General features: G+C 39.3%; 1 protein-coding gene and 1 long non-coding RNA gene across 3 annotated transcripts in view; one reads left to right on the plus strand and one right to left on the minus strand.

Annotated features, from left to right (window-relative positions):
* The window catches only part of LOC106086479 (nucleolar protein dao-5), a 151,798-nt gene that overhangs the window by 69,212 nt on the left and 66,471 nt on the right, over positions 1-16,115 (minus strand). The window contains exon 1 of one of the 2 annotated variants that reach the window (XM_013251178.2): positions 18-169. The exons of the other annotated variant lie outside the window; for it this stretch is intronic. The gene's annotated coding sequence lies outside the window, so the exon portion shown is untranslated. Of the gene's footprint in view, positions 1-17; positions 170-16,115 lie in introns of those variants that run through there. 2 annotated transcript variants of the gene reach the window in all.
* Positions 1-16,115, plus strand: part of LOC131998582 (uncharacterized) — a 211,953-nt gene that overhangs the window by 54,085 nt on the left and 141,753 nt on the right. The window lies entirely within an intron of this gene.

Here is a 16,115-nt window from a genome sequence, read left to right on the forward strand (position 1 = left end):
TCATTAATTAAACTAACTTTTTTTGGAATTTTTCTTATTTCAAGTTGGTTGGTTGTTTTTTGATTGATAAAATTTAGTTGGTTTTTTCCACCAATCAAATATTGGGGATTGCTTTCGTTTACAATGCGCAGACGTTTTGAAAAAAACCGTTCACTTGACTGCTCATTTGCAGACTAACTTTGTCGCTTTGTTGGCCAACTTCTTGTTGGCTCATAGACTCTGCTGCTTCACTGCAGCAGAGCTGGTAGCATTGACTTCTCTGTCGACTTCTTCTCATGGTTAACCACCCAAAGTCTCGTAGCGCTTCGATTTGAGAGAGCAAAAATGAAAATTATTATGCATTGCAATGCACTGCGTGGGGCTGTAGTTTAATTTGTAAAAAGACAGTGGGTTCAAAAGAACAATCAATTAATTATAAATCTTATGATTTTTTAAATGCTACTAAATAGCAGCAGATACCCGCTGTTCAGGCCAATTTGGCCGATTCAGACCGTACTTGGCACAGTTATTGGAAATCATAATGGAGCACCATATGCAAAATTTCAGTTAAATCGCACAAAAATTGCGGTTTCCAGAGGCTCAAGAAGTCAAATCGGAAGGGGGGTTTATATGGGAGCTATATCAGGTTGTAGATCGATTCGGACCGTACTTGGCACAGTTGTTGAACCGAACACCACATTCAAAATTTCAGTCAAATTATACAAAAATTGCGGCTTGTAAGGGCTCAAGAAGTCAAATCGAGAGATCGGTTTATATGGGAGCTATATCAAGTTATAGACCGATTCGGACCGTATTTTGCGCAGTTGTTGGAAGTGTTCACAGAACACTACATGACAAATTCAGTCAAATTGGACAAAAATTGCGGCATTTAAGGGCCCAAGAAGTAAAATCGGGAGATCGGTTAATATGGACAAAAATTGCGGCTTGTAAGGGTCCAAGAAATAAAATCGGGAGATCGGTTTATATGGGACCTATATCAGGTTCTTGACCGATTTGGACCGTACTTTGCGCATTTGTTGGAAGTCTCCATAGAAAACTACATACAAAATTTCAGCCAAATCGGACAAATATTACGGCTTGTAAGGGTCAAAGAAGTAAAATCGGGAGATCGGTTTATATGGGAGCTATATCAGGTTATAGAACGATTTGGACCGTACTTGGCACAGTTGTTGAAAGTCATAACGAAACACCACATGCACAATTTCAGCGAATTAGGACAAAAATTGCGTCTTGTAAGGGCTTAAGAAGTCAAATCAAGAGATCGGTTTGGGGCTTCTAGGGACTTAAAAGGCAAATCAGGAGATTGGTTGTAGACCGATTCGTACTTGGCACTGTTGTTCGAAGTCATAATGGAACACCACATGCAAAATTTCAATCAAATCGGAAAAAAATTGCGGCTTGTAAGGGCTGAAGAAGTCAAGTCGGCAGATCAGTTTATATAGGAGCTATATAAGGTTATAGACCAATTTAGAAAGTACTTGGGACAATTTTTGGAAGTCACAGCAGAACACTACCTGCAAAATTTCAGCCAAATCGGACAAAAATTGCAGTTTACAGGGGCTCAATAAATCAAATCGGAAGATCGGTTTACATGGAAGCTATATCAGGTTCTTAACCGATTTGGACCGTACACAGTTGTTAAGAGTCATAACAGAACACTATGAGCAACATTTCTGCCAAATCGGATTAAAATTTCGGCTCTTAAGAGCTTAAGAAGTCAAATCGGGAGATCGGTTCATATGGCAGCTATATCAGGTTGTAGACCGATTTGGACCGTACTTGAACTTGCGGCTTGTAAGGGCTCAAGAAGTCAAATCGGGAGATCGGTTTTCAACAACATAGTAACTAATATAACAGTTTGACAAACTGTTATATGATATTGCATATTAGTAATTTAAAGGAAATCGACTGACATTAATTAATATCAGATATTTTCCTTTTCATTACTATTACGCAATATCATATAACAGTTTACCAAACTGTTATATTAGTTTAAATTTTTATACCCTCCACCATAGGATGGGGTATAATAATTTCGTCATTCTGTTTGTAACACCTCGAAATATGGGACTGAGACCCCATAAAGTATATATATTCTTGATCGTCATGTCATTTGAAGTCGATCTAGCCATGTCCCTCCGTCTGTCCGTCCGTCCGTTCGTCCATCTGTCTGTCCGTCCGTTCGTCCGTCTGTCTGTCGAAAGCACGCTAACTTTCGAAGGAGTAGAGCTAGCCGCTTGAAACTTTGCACAAATACTTTCTATTGGTGTAGGTCGGTTCGGATTGTCAATGGGTCGGTTCATGTTTTGATATAGCTGCCATATAAACCGATCTTGGGTCTTGACTTCTTGAGCCTCTAGCGGGCGCAATTCTCTTCCGATTAGACTGACATTTTGCATGTGGTGTTTTGGTATCACTTCCAACAACTGCGCTAAATATGGTTCAAATCGCTCCATGTTTTGATATAGCTGCCATATAAACCGATCTTGGGTCTTGACTTCTTAAGCCTCTAGAGGGCGCTATTCTCGTTCGATTTGACTGAAATTGTGCACGTGGTGTTTTGCTATCACTGTGTTAAGTATGATTCACATTAGTTCATAATCTGACATAGCTGCCATATAAACCGATCTGGGATCTTGACTTCTTGAGCCAATAGAGCGGGCAATTTTCATCCGATTTGGAAGACATTTTCTACAAAGGCTTCTTCCATGACCTTCAGTCTACGTGTCAAATATGGTCTGAATCGCTTTATAGCTTGATACAGCTCCCATATAAACCGATCTCCCAATTTTGCTTCTTGAGCCCCTACAAGGCGCAATTCTTATCCAAATGAACTGAAATATTACACAATGACTTCTACAATGTTCAGCATTCATTTATGGTCCGAATCGGACTATAACTTGATATAGCTCCAATAGCATAACAATACTCATTCAATATTCTTTGTTTGCCTTAAAAGAGATATTGCGCATAGAACTCGACAAATGCGATCCATTGGTGGAGGGTATATATGATTCGGCCCGGCCGAACTTAGCACTCTCTTACTCGTTTTGAATATTAAATTATATCAAATGTTTAAATCATTTCACTTAACTTTTTATACCCACCACCCAAGGATGGGGGTATATTCATTTTGTCATTCCGTTTGCAACACATCGAAATATCCATTTCCGACCCTAGAAAGTGTATATATTCTTGATCGTCGTAAAAATCTAAGACGATCTAGCCATGTCCGTCCGTCCGCCTGTCTGTTGAAATCACGCTACAGTCTTTAAACATAGAGATATTGGGCTGAAACTTTGCACAGATTCTTTGTTTTGTCCATAAGCAGGTTAAGTTCGAAGATAGGCTATATTGGAATATATCTCGATATAGCCACCATATAGACCGATGCGCCGATTTAGGGTCTTAGGCCCATAAAAGCCACATTTATTATCCGATTTTGCTGAAATTGGGGATAGTGAGTTGTGTTAGGCCACTCAACATACTTCTTTAGTTTGGCCCAGATCGGTTCAGATTTGGTTAAAGCTGTCATATAGACCGATCTCTCGATTTAAGGTCTTGCGCCCATAAAAGGCGCATTTATTGTCCGATGTCGCCAAAATTTGGTACAGTGAGTTGTGTTCGAGCCTTAGACATCTCCCTGCAATCTGGCCCGGATCGGTTCATATTTGCATATAGCTGCCATATAGACCGATCTCTCAATTTAAGGTCTTGGGCCCACAAAAGTCGCATTTGTTGTCCGATTTAGCCAAATTTTGAGACAGTGAGTTGTGTTGGGCCCTTCGACATCCTTCTTCACTTTGGGTCAGATCGGTTTAGATTTGGATATAGCTGTCATATAGACCGATCTCTCGATTTAAGGTCTTGGGCCCTTAAATGGCTCATTTATTGTCCGATTTAGCCAAAATTTGGACCAGTGAGTTGTTTTCGGTCTTTTGACATCCTTTTTTAATTTGGCCCAGATCGGTCTAGATTTGGATATAGCTGTCATATAGACCGATCTCTCGATTTAAAGTCTTGGCCCCATAAAAGGCGCATTTATAATCCTATTTCGCTGAAATTTAATACAGTGACTTATGTTAAGCTTTTCGAAATCCGTGTCGTATATGATTCAGATCGGTCTATATTTGGGTTTTTAGCCCAAATCGGACCATATTTTGATATAGCTGCTATGGGGGCATAAATTATGCATTTTTCACTGGATTATGACGAAAGGTGGTTTACTTATATACCCTAAGTGGTGGATATCCAAAGTTCGGCCCAGCCGAACTTAACGGCTTTTTATTTGTTATACCCTACACCACCACTGTAATACAGGGTATTATAGATTTGTGCATTTGTTTGCAACGCTAAGAAGGAGAAGATCTAGACCCATTAATAAGTGAACCGATCGACTCTGAATCACTTTCTGATTCGATTTAGCCTTTTTTGCCCCAAGGACAAACGCTAATGATTTTGAAAAAAAAATCGGTTCAGGTTTAGATATAGCTCCCACATATATTTTTCATCCGATGTGGCATTTTAAGGCTGTAGGAGCCACAATTTGCGTCCGATCCTTTCAAAATTTGCCACGAAATAGTTTTTTTTAATGATCCAAAATGCTTGTAAAATTTTATTGAAATCGGTCCAGATTAAGATATAGATCCCATATATATCTTTCATCCGATATGCCCTTTTAAAGCTGTAGGGGCCACAATTTTGGTGCGATCTCTAGCAAATTTGGCACGAAGTGCTTTTTGTGATGTCCCAATATGTGTGCAAATTTTCATTTAAATCTGTTCAGATTTAGATATAGCTTTCATATATATTTTTCATCCGATTTGACCTATTAAGGCTGTAGAAGGCACAATTTTGGTCCGATCTTTATAAAATTTGGCACGAAGTTCTTTTTATGACGTCCCAATATATGTGCAAAATTTCATCATAATCGGATCAGATTTATATATATCTTTCATATATATATTTCATCCGATATAGTCATTTAAGGCTGTAGCAGGCACAATTTTAGTCCGATCTTTACAAAATTTGGCTTGGAGCGTTTTTTTCAACGTCTTCATATGTGTGCAAAGTTCCATAAAAATCGGTCAAGATTTAGATATAGCCCCCATATATATTTTTCATCCGATATGGCCTTTTAAGGCTGTAGAAGCCACAATTTTGGTCCGATCTTTACAAAATTTGACATGAGCCGTTTTTTTCAACGTCCTGATATGTGAGCAAGGTTTCATAAAAATCGGTCCAGATTTAGATATAGCCCCCATATATATTTATCATCCGATATGGCCTTTTAAGGCTGCAAAAGCCACAATTTTGGTCGGATCTCTACAAAACTTTTCATGAGATGGTTTAATTGACATCCCAATACGTGCGCAAAATTTCGTCGAAATCGATTTAGATAAAACTCCCACAAAAAAATAAACTTTATGTAGAAGCCTAAATTTTCGTACCATCGTATATTTCAATAGGGATGCAAAATTAAAGTCTGACTAAATTTTGATATAAGTGCTATCTATTAAAAGTGTTACGTATACTCCGCCTCTTTTGCTCCGCCCACTTTTGCCTTTCCTTACTGGTTTAAGTTCATTTTTATCCCTATGCGGGTAAATTAAGTTCTCATTGCTATCCTAAAAACAAGTAAAAAGGCGTATCCTAAAAGGATAAGTTCGGCCGGGCCGAACTTAGGATACCCACCACCTTGGGTATATATGTAAACCACCTTTCTTCAAAATCCGGTGAAAATTGCATACCTTATGTCCCAAAGCAGTTATATCGAAATATGATCCGATTTGGACCTAATACTAATAAGTACAAGTCATTGTTCAATTGTGTATAGCAAAATATTGGTTTTTTTAGTATCTAAATATATATCTAAATTTAAACCTATCTGAACCACATACAACATGGATGTCGAAAAGCCCAACATAAGTCACTGTGTTAAATTTCAGCTAAATCGGACTATTAATGCGCGTTTTTTGGGGCCAAGACTTTAAATCGAGATATCGGACTATATGGCAGCTATATGCAAATCTTGATCGATCTAGACCAAATTGCAGAAATATGTGGAGGGGCTTAACTTAACTCTCTGTCCCAAATTTCAGCAACATCGCACAATAAATGCGCCTTTTATGGGCCCAAAACATTAAATCGAAAGATCGGTCTATATAGCAGCATTGTCCAAATCTGGACCGATCTGAGTGAAATTTAAGAAGAATATCGAAGGGCCTAACACAACTCACTGTCCCAAATTGCGGCGAATTCGGACAATAAATGCGCCTTTTATGGGCCTTAGACCCTAAATCGAGAGATCGGTCTATATGGCAGCTATATCCAAATCTGGACCGATCTGTGCCATAATGCAGAAGTATGTCAAGGGTCTTAACTTAACTCACTGGCCCAAATTTCGGCGACATCGGACAATAAATGCTCCTTTTATGGACCTAGGACCCTAAATCTGAGGATCGATCTATATGGCAGCTATATCCAAATCTGAACCGATTCGGGCCAAATTGACGAAGAATGTCGAAGGGCCTAACACAACCCATTGTCCCAAATTTCAGCAAAATTGGATAATAAATGTGGCTTTTATGGGCCTAAGACCCTAAATCAAAGGATCGGTCTATATGGCAGCTATATCCAAATCTGGATCGATCTGAACCAAATTGACGAAGGATGTTGAAGGGCCTAACACAACTCACTGTCCCAAATTCCAGCGAAATCGGATAATAAATGTGGATTTTATGGGCCTAAGACCCTAAATCGGAGGATCGGTCTATATGGCAACTATATCCAAATCTGGATCGATCTGAGCCAAATGGGCAAAGGATGTCGATGGGCCTTACACAATTCACTGTCCCAAATTCCAGCGAAATCGGATAATAAATGTGGATTTTATGGGCCAAAGACCCTAAATCGGAGGATCGGTCTATATGGGGGCTATATCAAGATATAGTCCGATATAGCCCATCTTCGAACTTAATCTGCTTATGGACAAAAAAAGAATCTGTGCAAAGTTTCAGCTCAATATCTCTATTTTTAAACACTGTAGCGTGATTTCAAAAGACAGACGGACGGACATGCCTAGATCGTCTTAGATTTTTACGCTTATCCAGAATATATATAAAGGGTGATTTTTTTGAGGTTAGGATTTTCATGCATTAGTATTTGACAGATCACGTGGGATTTCAGACATGGTGTCAAAGAGAAAGATGCTCAGTATGCTTTGACATTTCATCATGAATAGACTTACTAACGAGCAACGCTTGCAAATCATTGAATTTTATTACCAAAATCAGTGTTCGGTTCGAAATGTGTTCAAATTTTGACAAATTTTGTTCAGCGATGAGGCTCATTTCTGGTTGAATGGCTACGTAAATAAGCAAAATTGCCGCATTTGGAGTAGAGCAACCAGAAGCCGTTCAAGAACTGCCCATGCATCCCGAAAAATGCACTGTTTGGTGTGGTTTGTACGCTGGTGGAATCATTGGACCGTATTTTTTCAAAGATGCTGTTGGACGCAACGTTACGGTGAATGAACACATTTCGAACCGAACACTGATTTTGGTAATAAAATTCAATGATTTGCAAGCGTTGCTCGTTAGTAAGACTATTCATGATGAAATGTCAAAGCATACTGAGCATCTTTCTCTTTGACACCATGTCTGAAATCCCACGTGATCTGTCAAATACTAATGCATGAAAATCCTAACCTCAAAAAAATCACCCTTTACTTTCTAGGGTCGGAAATGGATATTTCGATGTGTGCAAACGGAATGACAAAATGAATATACCCCCATCCTTCGGTGGTGGGTATAATAAAATAATGCATCCCACCACTATGCAATAAATCACTGTGTAAATCAACAAAATTCCAATAAAACAACACCTGAGTAGGGGCACATGCGCATTTAGCTCTTCGCTTGTGGTTTTTCTCTTTAGCTGCAATCAAGCTCGCTCTTAACTGGGCTGCCTTGTTAACTACCAAAATGCTTTGATTTGTTCGAATTTATTCTTTGCACGTTTTTTTTCTTTACGTCTTGTTATATTTTAGTAAAGCGAGGGGGGAGGGGGATTTGTGGTGCTGTTGATTTTTCTTCAAATTATCTGTGTGTTTTTCCCATTCCATCTCAATATTCTGCAATTGTTATTTTTGGTGGGGCCTTTGTTTTTCATTTTTTTTTCCTTCTTAAAGTTTGCATTTTTTTTGTCGCCCTCTCTTTGGTACTATTGTTTTTGTTCACTTTATTCACCATATAGCACAGTTGTAGTGCCAGTTATTGCTTTCGTATAGTAAATATTTACCTTACAATTTACTATTTAATTCGATTTTAATCCACAAGACACTTTGAACGCATTTACTGCTGTTTTCTGTGGTTTGGGCTGCCGTCCGCATGCCGTTCAACAGGTTTTTTTTGTGTTTGATTTTGTGTTAAGTTTTCTTTGCTGTTTCATACGTCCATACATATTTTATTTAAATTTGCAAACAACTATTTCTTTAGTCAGTCAGTCAGTTGTGGTACGCTTTACCACCACCGCTGCCTTCTTCTCCTTTGGCTATTCCTCCACCTATATTTCTTGTTTTTTTTTTTTTTTTCTTGGTTTCTGTGTGAGAAGTATCAATTGGTGGGGTTGTAGGAAACTTACCTAGAAAAAGTTTGTATTTTGACATCAATGTTCTTATGAAACAAAGTGTTAATTTTCTTGATATATTGGCATGGCTTTAATTTTTTAAGACCCACCACCGAAGGATGGGGGGGGTATATTTATTTTGTCATTCCGTTTGCAACACATCGAAATATCCATTTCCGATCCTATAAAGTATATATATTCTTGATCAGCGTAAAAATCTAAGACGATCTAGACATGTCCGTCCGTCTGCCTTAAAAAAATAGAGATATTGAGCTGAAACTTTGCACAGATTCCTTTTTTTTGTCCATAAGCAGGTTAAGTTCGAAGATGGGCTATATCGGACTATATCTTGATATAGCCTCCATATAGACCGATCCGCCGATTTATGGTGTTATCCGATTTTGTTGAAATTTGGGACAGTGAGTTGCATTAAGCCCTTCGACATCCTTCGTTAATTTGGCCCGAATCGGTCCAAATTTGGTTATAGCTGCCATATAGACCGATCCTCCTATTTAGGGTCTTAGGCCCATAAAAGCCACATTTATTATCCGATTTCGCTTAAATTTGGGACACTGAGTTGCAATAGGCCCTTCGACATGCTTCGTCAATTTGGCCCAGATTCGTCCAGATTTGAATATAGCTGCCATATAGACCGATCCTCCGATTTAGGGTCTTAGGCCCACAAACGCCACATTTATTATCCGATTTTGCTGAAATTTGGGACAATGGGTTGTCTTGGGACCTTCGACATCTTTCTTCAATTTGGCCCTGATCGGATCAGATTTGGATATAGCTGCCATATACACCGATCTCTCGATTTAAGGTTTTGGGCCCATAAAAGGCGCATTTATTGTCCGATGTCGCCGAAATTTGGGACAGTGAGTTAAGTTAAGCCCCTTGATATACTTCTGCAATATGGCACAGATCGGTCCAGATTTTGATATAGCTACCATATAGAGTGATCTCTCGGTTTTAGGTTTTGGGGCCATAAAAAGCGCATTTATTATCCGATTTTGCTGAAATTTTGGACAGTGTGTTAAGTTAAGCCCCTTGACATACTTCTGCAATATGGCACAGATCGTTCCAGATTTGGATATAGCTGCCATATAGACTGATCCTCCAACTTAGGGTCTTAGGCCCATAAACGCCACATTTATTATCCAATTTTGCTGAAATTTTGGACAGGGTGTTAAGTTAAGCCCCTTGACATACTTCTGCAATATGGCACAGATCGGTCTAGATTTGGATAAAGCTGCCATATAGACCGATCCTCCAACTTAGGGTCTAAGGCCCATAAACGCCACATTTATTATCCAATTTTGCTGAAATTTGGGACAGTGAGTTGTGTTAGGCCCTCCGACATCCTTCTGCAATATGGCACAGATCGATCAAGATTTGCATATAGCTGCTATATAGACCGATCTCTAGGTTTTAGGTTTTGGGGCCATAAAAAGCGCATTAATTGTCCAATGTCGCCGAAATTTGGTACAGTGAGTTGTGTTAGGCCCTCCGACATCCTTCTGCAATTTGACTCAGATCGGTCCGGATTTGGATATAGCTGCCATATAGACCGATTTCTCGATTTAATGTTTTGGGCCCATAAAAGGCGCATTTATTGCCCAATGTTGCCGAAATTTGGGACAGAGAGTTAAGTAAAGCCCTTCCACATATTTCCGCAATTTGGTCTAGATAGATCAAGATTTGCATATAGCTGCCATATAGACCGATATCTCGATTTAAAGTCTTGCCCCCAAAAAACGCGCATTTATAGTCCGATTTAGCTGAAATTTAACATAGTGACTTATGTTAGGCTTTTCGACATCCATGTTGTATATGGTTCAGATCGGTTTATTTTTAGATATAGCTACTAAATAGACCAATATTTTGTTATACACAATTGAACAATGACTTGTACTTATAAGTATTTGATTCAAATCGGAACATATTTTGATATAACTGCTATGGGACATAAGGTATTGAATTTTCACCGGATTTTGACGAAAGGTGGTTTACATATATATCCGAGGTGGTGGGTATCCAAAGTTCGGCCCGGCCGAACTTAACACCTTTTTTCTTGTTAAGATTGTATTCGCTTAAAGCACGTCTGGTCTCATCCAAAGTGTAGAGACCTTTAAAATTGACACTGATACATCACCATCATTTGCTATAGGTGCAAATTGATGCGTTACTCATTTTTTATTTCATCCAATAACTGTTCATGCTCTTCATATGACACATTGAGGTTGAAAGCAGACTGTTTTATTTTTTAAACAATGAAGGGCATATTTTTTTGTATCCGTTTGATTTTAAGCTTTTTATGCCTTTTCACTTTAAATGTTGGTAATTTTATTCCATTTGAATCTGTAAATATCTGGAACCAATACTCATTAACCCAAAATTTTTTATTAATTATGACCTGATTCGCAGGTTTCCTTCGAACATACTTTTAGGCAAGGAAAATTTTATGGATTTTTTATACCCTCACCATAAGATGGGGGGTATACTAATTTCGTCATTCTGTTTGTAACTACTCGAAATATTCGTCTGATACCCCATAAAGTGTATATATTCTTGATAGTCGCGACATTTTATGTCGATGTAGCCATGTCCGTCCGTCCGTCCGTCCGTCTGTCCGTCCGTCCGTCCGTCCGTCTGTCTGTCGAAATCACGCTAACTTCCGAAGGAGTAAAGCTAGCCGCTTGAAATTTTGCACAAATACTTCTTATTAGTGTAGGTCGGTTGGTATTGTAAATGGGCCATATCGGTCCATGCTTTGATATAGCTGCCATATAAACCGATCTTGGGTCTTGACTTCTTGAGCCTCTAGAGTGCGCAATTCTTATCCGATTGAAATGAAATTTTGCACGACGTGTTTTGTTATGATATCCAACAACTGTGCCAAGTATGGTTTAAATCGGTCCATAACCTGATATAGCTGCCATATAAACCGATCTTGGGTCTTGACTTCATGAGCCTCTAGAGGGCACAATTCTTATCCGATTGAAATGAAATTTTGCACGACGTGTTTTGTTATGATATCCAACAACTGTGCCAAGTATGCTTTAAATCGGTCCATAACCTGATATAGCTGCCATATAAACCGATCTTGGGTCTTGACTTCTTGAGCCTCTAGAGTGCGCAATTCTTATCCGATTGAAATGAAATTTTGCACGACGTGTTTTGTTATGATAATCCAACAACTGTGCCAAGTATGGTTTAAATCGGTCCATAACCTGATATAGCTGCCATATAAACCGATCTTGGGTCTTGACTTCTTGAGCCTCTGGAGGGCACAATTCTTATCCGATTTAAATGAATTTTTGCACGAAGTATTTCGTTATGATATCCAACAACTGTGCCAAGTATGGTTGAAATCGGTCCATAACCAGATATAGCTGTCATATAAACAGATCTGGGGATTTGACTTCTTGAGCTTCTAGAGGGCGCAATTCCTATCCGATTTGGCTGAAATTTTGCATGACGTATTTTATTTTTACTTTCAACAACTGTGTCAAATAAGGTTCAAATCGGTTCATAACCTGATATAGCTGCCATATATACCGATCTGGGATCTTGACTTCTTGACCCCTAGAGGTCGCAATTATTATCCGATATGCCTGAAATTTTGTACGACGGATCCTCTCATGACCATCAACAAACGTGTTCATTATGGTCTGAATCGGTCTATAGCCCGATACAGATCCCATATAAATCGTTCTCTCTATTTTACTTCGTGAGCCCCAATGGGCGCAATTCTTATACGAATTGGCTGAAATTTTATACAGGTCTCCAACATATAATTTAATTGTGGTCCGAACCGGACCATATCTTGATATCGTTTTAATAGCAGAGCAACTCTTTTCTTATATCCTTTTTTGCCTAAGAAGAGATGCCGGGAAAAGAACTCGACAAATGCGATCCATGGTGGAGGGTATATAAGATTCGGCCCGGCCGAACTTAGCACACTTTTACTTGTTTTACTTCAATGGATGTTCACCGATTTAAGTTAAGGCATTTTGGTAGGCGGTAATCCAGATGAAGTTATAAAAACAAGTAGGGAGGCATTAAGTTCGGCAGGGCCAAACTTTGGATACCCACCAAGACGAGTATATATAAATTAACCAAATTTCGTTATGGTACGGTGAAAAATGCATGATTTATGAACTAAAAGCAGGATTATCTAAATAAAGTTCGATCCGTAAATGTAGGGTCTAACACAACTCTTTGTACCAAATTTATCGGTTAAAAGATTCATCTTTTATGGACCTTAGAACTTAGAACTATCGGGAGATCGGTATATGTATATGGCAGCTATATACAAATATAGACTAATCTGAGCCATAAAGGGCAAGAATGTCGAAGAGCTTAATTGGGCCCTCTGTGCAAATTTTAAGCTAAATCGGACAAAAAATGCTTCAATTCCGCAGATCGGTCTAAATCGCAGCTATATCTAAATATAGACCAGTTTGGTCCATATTTAACACGAATGTCGAAGAACCTTACACAGCCCACTGTGTCAAATTTCAGAGAAATTGAGCTTTGGTTTGGTCCCAGGCACTTAAATCGGTAAATCTTGACCATACTAGGTAAGAATGTCGTGGGGCCTTACACTGCTCTTACTTTACTTGAATTCGCCACTACAGAAAATTTATTCCTCTAGTCGAACGTAGAATAGATGTCCAAGAGCCTCGATCTTCTGGGCTTCTTCCAGTTTTACCCAGTTTCGAGATTTCGCTCTTCACTTGCTCACTCCGTCGGAGTTTTGGCTTTCCCCTTTTGGTTGGTCCAATTAAAAAATTAATTGGATATTTCTAAAATTTCAATTGGACCAATTAAAAAATTAATTGAAAATTTCAAACATTTTCGATAGTTATTTTAATTGAATATGCAATTTTTTTGAATGAAAATTTTTGCAATCAACTTTCACGAAAACTTTAATTGAAATTATCATTTTCGTGAATTAAGCAGTTTTAATGAAAAAATTTATTGTATGTTTGAAAGCGATTTTAATGTTTTTCTGTGTAGTGTAATTTTTGTCTCTGGAGAGATGGTTTTGCTCCTCATCCATGGTTTTATTTCAAAACTGGTGCCATTGTGTCGGTGTCGGCGGTGCCGAAGTAGATAAAGTTGTAGTTCCGAACTTGCTCCAATTTCGTTACCTGTTCGGATGTACAAGGTATTATGGGAGTTGATACCATCCATTTTGTCTTATCTCCATTTACTGCCGGACCCACTTTCACCTGCAGTTACTACTTTCCGGTGAGCAACTTATAATGTCAGTGTCGTCTTGTCAGTAGTGTGACATGCCTATTCACACTATTAGATTTTATCTTTCACACTGTACGCTCGGGAGTATCTTGTATGCGATTCCTCTGTTATTCCTCTGTAGTTGGCACATACCGTCTTGTCCACTTTCTTGAGTACTGGACATAGTATGCTGAGGTTAGCCAAATTGCGCAGACAAGCTAAAGCATACGCCTTATCAGCGTGCCGCCTCCGGTCTTAAATAGTTCAGCGGGTAACCCGTCGGCTCCTGCTGCCTTGTTGTTCTTCAGTCGGGTCACTGCTACTTGGACCTTATTCTGACTAGGAGGTAAACATTCTATACCATCTTCAGGGAATGGTTCTGCGGTATCCTCTTTGCCGCCATCGTCGGGCACTAGCAGTTGAGTTAAATGTTCTGGGCAATTTTGCATTTGCATACTATCGGGACAGGGAGTGCTTTCTTCTAACAGTTGGTCTGCCGAATAGAGTATGCCCTTGCCACCAATTGTGTTTGCAGCTTTTCAATGTCCAGCTTCCATGCAGTGACGGATCGTACTTTTCTCGCCATGCTCAAACGGATGCGAACTTTTGCTGCAACAAGGTAAGAATCTGAAACTAATTTCGCTTCTTGGAGCGATCGTTCGTCCAACATGCTGTTTGAATGCCTTCCACCTGTCACAGCATTATCCATTTTGTTGCTCTCGTTTTGATCGGATGACAGTAATGTGGCTGTGTGAATCCTACGCTGTGTGAATCTTGTGCTGCTAAATTCTACGTTCTTCAATCCGCCGAATTGGCCTGATGAAGTCCCTCATCGGCAGCGGCTGCCTCCTTACTGCACACTTCACTGCAACAGCCATGTTCTATGCTGCGGCAAAGTCTATTAGCCTCAAACCTTTATCGATTGTGTGGCCAAAGATATTTTCCTTCCCAGTTTTCGCATTAAAATCTCCAAGAACGATTTTAATATCATAGGCGGGATAGCGGTCATATTTTCTTTCTAGGCGCTCGTAGAAAATATGCTTGGTCTGTTCGTCCTTGTCTTCCGCCGGGGCATGGATTCAAATAAGGCTGATGATGAAGAATTTGACCTTTATGGGGATTGTGGCTAGCCTCTCATCCACCGGATTAAACCTGGAGACAAGGTATTTCAGGCTCCGACTTACCACACATCCACAGCCAAAATTATGCCTCGCTATATGCCAGCTATAATATAGAGCGTCATCTATCGGTGTTGTTATGGATCCCTTCCTGAGCCATTGCACTTCCTGTATGGCAATAATGTCTGCCCTCTATTTCTCCAATACATCCGCCAGTGCATATACTGCGCCATCTTTATAAACAGTACGGACACTCCAGGTGCAGATAAGCAAAACATGATCGTTTAAAAGTCTGCAGGTGTCCTCAACATATAGAGGGATCCGTTTTAAATCTTCTTCGTTTTTATCATAGTAATTTCTTAAAGTTTTCTGGGTGATGGGCTACTAACCCGACGCCCCAACCATCTTTATATCGTTCGGCCGTGTACGGCCGCTATCATGATTTCGACAGACGGACGGACGAACATGGCAAGATCGTCTCAGAATGATGAGACGATCCAGAGTATATATACTTTATGGGGTCTTAGATGAATATTTCGAGGTGTTACAAACGGAATGACTAGATTAGCATACCCCCATATTTTGGCAGTGGGTATGAAAAAAAAAAAAAACAAAAGACTTAAGAAACGAACTTGCTAAAACCATGTTGTTATTGTAAGAGTTTGGCAATCGCCATCCTTAATCTCAAGGAGAACCCTATATGCAGGTTTATAGGTGGCTTTGTAATAAGAATTATCAGCTTTTGTTTGCCTTAAAAAAATTGACGATGTAGTCATAGCACCAGTTAAGTGGCAAACAAAAGACTTAAGACACAAACTTTATGAAACCAAATCAGGTTACTGCAATAATTTGATTACAAGTTTAAGTGAATGACATATCATTGCACACTGTGTGATAAATGACATAACATTGCGATTTTAGTTGCAAAATCACTGCCTAAGGAATCAAATGTCGTGTCTTAATAATCCATCCTTGACATCCTTAGTCAATTTAGGCATGTCCGTCCGTCTGTCGGAAGCACGCTAACTTTCGAAGGAGTAAAGCTAGGTGCTTGAAATTTTGCATAAGCACTTCTTATCAGTGCAGGTCGGTTCGCCATGTTCGTCCGTCCGTCTGTCGAAA

The sequence above is a fragment of the Stomoxys calcitrans genome, chromosome 1 (assembly GCF_963082655.1).
Source record: "Stomoxys calcitrans chromosome 1, idStoCalc2.1, whole genome shotgun sequence".
In the NCBI taxonomy this organism is placed as follows: Eukaryota; Metazoa; Arthropoda; class Insecta; order Diptera; family Muscidae; genus Stomoxys; species Stomoxys calcitrans.